The sequence below is a fragment of the Vicia villosa genome, linkage group LG1 (genome assembly GCF_029867415.1).
Source record: "Vicia villosa cultivar HV-30 ecotype Madison, WI linkage group LG1, Vvil1.0, whole genome shotgun sequence".
In the NCBI taxonomy this organism is placed as follows: domain Eukaryota; kingdom Viridiplantae; phylum Streptophyta; class Magnoliopsida; order Fabales; family Fabaceae; genus Vicia; species Vicia villosa.
In genome coordinates, this window is record NC_081180.1 from 40,705,031 (window position 1) to 40,709,133 (window position 4,103).

The window sequence follows — 4,103 nt, forward strand, 5'->3', positions numbered from 1 at the left end:
AACAATCACTGAATCGATTGGATCGAAGCTTTCGGTGTCGCAAAAATCCTTTCAATCGGATCTGCTCCGAAACGCACAACTGGTTGTTCGGTTCACCACGCACCCGATGACAAACACCGCAGCCCTTTTCGCGACCAACACCGTGTCACGGATCCGACTGCTCAGATCACGCGCGCCACCGCGATGTCGCCAGTGTCGCGCACCCTCAGGTCGTTCACCAAAACGGCGCCGGAATCTCCACCAAAGACCGTGTCCACGCTCTTCGCCGTCATCGTTTTGTTTCGGTATTGTTTTTATTTTTTCATTTATTCTTTTCTTTTTTGTGGAGTTTTGACATTTGTTTTATATTGAAGGAGAAAAGAGAAAAATGGTGGTTCTTGTTAAAAGAAGAAGAAGATTAACGTGGTGAGAGAAAGAGGAGTTGGGAAATGGAATCTAATTTCATTTTTTGTTTTCAACAAATAACTTGCCACGTGTCATCAATTCAGTGGCCATAGTTTTGTTTGAAAAAGTCATTGTGTTTTTAATATTTTTGTTATGTCAATTGCATCATTTTTGTTTATTTTTATTTCCTAACATTATCTGTTTAATTTTAGAATTATTATGGATTGGTTTGAATGGGCCTGCTCCAGATAGTCCATCGATTTGCTCTTTACACCCTCTATCAGGCGGACCACTCCCTCCTTGCTGCTATGGATTCGCTTTGGGCCTGCAGTTAGAAGCCCAGCGAATTCCTTACCATGCACCCTCCATTTTTACTGTTTTTTTTAGCCCATTTTATGTGATTGATTAGTTTTATTTAATACTTATTTTTAATTGATTGAAACATGTTTCTATAACAAAAATACCAAAAAAAATGCTGTGATATATAAAATACAAAAAATATTATTAGAGCTTAGATATAGTTAGAATTTATTTTCCCTATTAAAAAAAAATATATACAAAAATATATTTTATGTTTAGATTTTATTTTCATATTAAAAATACCAAAAAATAAATATTAGTTCATGTTAATCTCTCTTTAGAATTTATAGTTTGTTTAGATATTTGTTATTAATTTCTTGATTAATATTTGATTACTAACATTTGCTTTGTTTTGTGAGGTACCACTCCTATGGTTTTGGACTTTCTTATGGACATTAACTACTAAATTCTGTACATTTATATATGTTAATTTCCGCTTTAATATTTATTTTTTTTGGTTTGTAATAATTTTTTCTCCCCGATTGGCAATTTGTAATCCCCTCCCTGAAGCGATGTAATAGCGTAGGAACCTTTACCTTTCCGCACTTTATTTTCTGCACAAATATTAATTGTTAGATGTATGCTAATAGGATTGTATGGAAAGACTAAAACTAAACATAGTTAACTTAATTTCAAAGATAAGTATTTCGAATCTAACACACTTGCACTCACTCACCCCTAGGGTACGCTCCTCTTCGGTTGCCTTCGATTATAAGGTCGCGTCCCTCGAAATGTAGAGGTACCCATTAGCAAAGGTCCCTCGATATAAAATCGTCACTAAGTCCCTCGATGACCCTCGATTGTTGCCTACGAAAAAGTGACGATCGTCCCTTCGAAATTGCTAAGGGTACCTCTATCATGTTGCCTTCAACGACCTCGATGACCCTTCGATGACCCGCACGTCCAATATAAAGGATTTCCTACTTCTACATAGTATGGATAATCCTAGGAACTTTAAAAATTACAGAAAAAGACCAGTTAACTAGGGTAGTTCTCTTAACCTGCCTAGCTCAATAAAAGACATCTTTTCACGACTATTTCAAAAAACTAAGGCTACGCATTTACGCTAAAGTCCTTATATTTCTTTTCAACTCAAAACAAACAAACATGAGCTAAGCAAGTTAAGAGCCCGTAGATAACTACGGATGAAAAGGGTGCTTGCACCTTCCCTTTTCATAACTTACTCCCCGAGCCCGTTTTCTCTCAAATAAGGTCTTTTTCTGTACTTTTTACCTTTCCTAACATTGGACAAAATAAAAGTCGGTGGCGACTCATGCTCACCGCAACATTGTTGCTTATTAAAATAAAAGTCAGTTCACCGAGTTACAGAACTGGCGACTTTGCTGGGGACAAATAAAAAGAGGGGTTTACCTTAGGGCTTAGTTCATTATAAATGTTTTCAATTGTTTGTTTGTATGCTTTATTCTTAAAGTTTGTTTGGGATTGTTCTGTGTGAAAGATCCTAACCCGGATCTAGTGTACCTTAAGTATGTGGCATGAGACCAGGGAAACTGTACGACATGTATCGTTATGGTTGAACTGGTGGCCACCGTTAGTGCGACGCTTTGGTTTGTCCTGATGGCCCTTGAATCTGATCGAGGAGACATTTGGCTACCGCGTGGTGTCATGAGCACTAATTCGCCCTTAGAACCTTAGTTGAACTTGACTTTGGCTTATAAGAAGTAGCGAGATGGCTGGCTTTGGATTCCTGACTGAAGCCGGTTGATACTCGATGCTACACTCATTGAGATTGGACTCAAGGGATGCTTTTGGCTGGCCGATTGAGTGCTATGTTGAGACAATGCCCGTGAGAAAGATCAGGGATATGAGCACCATAGAACCCGGTTACTCTTTTAGGACAGGTTGAACCAACTAAACTTCAGTGGGAGGGTATTTAACTATGAACTTCATGCGAGCCTCTAAACCTAAGAACACTTGTGTGAGTTGTTTGTATGTGCTGCTAACCCTTTTGTTTCCTTGCAGGATATGTTTATCCCCTAACCGCTTGGTTTCCTCGCAGGATTTGTTTATATCCTAACCATTTGGTTTCCTCGCAGGGTTTGTTTATACCCTAACTTTTTGGTTTCCTTGCAGGATTTGTGTGTACACTAACAACTTGAACTCTTTATAGGACTTACTCGTTCTCATCACCTAACTAACCTTTTTCAAGGATCTCAAGTATTTAGGGCGCGCAATTCCAGGTGCCATCCTTAAGAGCCAGATTCCTAACAAGGGGCAAGAGGATTTATTTTCCTCTAGCCACGTGTCTTCGGTTTATAGGCACCATACCTATCAAGGGGCAAGAGGATTTATTTTCCTCTAGCCATGTACCTTCAAATTCAGAGGTATCCCGAATCAGAGGCTATGACCCACTGGATATGGTGAGCCTGATTCTTAAAGAAGGACGTTCAAAGACGGAAGTCGAAGTTCTTCAACAAAACTGCAACTACATGTCAATGTTGCAAACTGGGTTCCAAAAAGATCCTTGAAAGCATTGCATATGCATTTGCATACATATCATTGCATAACAGGTTTCCAGACAACGAGCTTCTCATTTCCTACCTCAAATCCCTAAAGCTTGATACTTACAACACCTTTGTGGCTTCGTCAGAATCTTCTTCTTGGAAGTAATCTGTAGTTCAGATACGAACGTTTGGTTTGGTTTCCTCTCTGGGGCACTTGGTCAGTCGATCGATAATTGCCAACTAGTCCGAGATAAGGTACAAGACCTGATTAATGCAAAGGCTATCATATTCACACCTGCAGGCCATATTTGAAGTCCTCCTTCGACTCAATGGACCTTCTGAAGCAATAAGTCCATACGGAGAAAATCTCCTCAATATTGGCAATTCGTAATTTCTCATGCATTTTCATGCGTAATCTTTCTTGTTCTTGTTCAATACTGTCTATATGCAATACTTGTTTGTTTTTTAACTATAATAACGATGCATTGGATGTGTTTGTCTTGAAAAAATTCATTCGCTCTCGCTCTAATATGTTTTATTTGCTTGTGATATCAAACTTTCAATGATAAAGCGTGATGACTCTGAAGGGAGAATGACGAACGCATAATACCAATAATCTCAAATGGTGTGCTTTCGAGTAAAACCCTGTTGATGATGTACAGGCATTGTTTCAAATTCCCAAACACTGGAGATATAAGGAAGTTAATCCCTTGCCAACCCCTTTTGAGCCTTGAAGTAGGAGTTTCTTTTCTATACGAAAAAACCCTCAATTTAACCTAGGGGCAGGGTAGTGTTCAGTTAACCTGATTGGGTGTTCAAAATTCAGGAGGAGCTCGCACCTAAGGAAACAAAAATGGTTATCCTTCAAAAGGTTGAGAAAAAGTCGAGACCGCA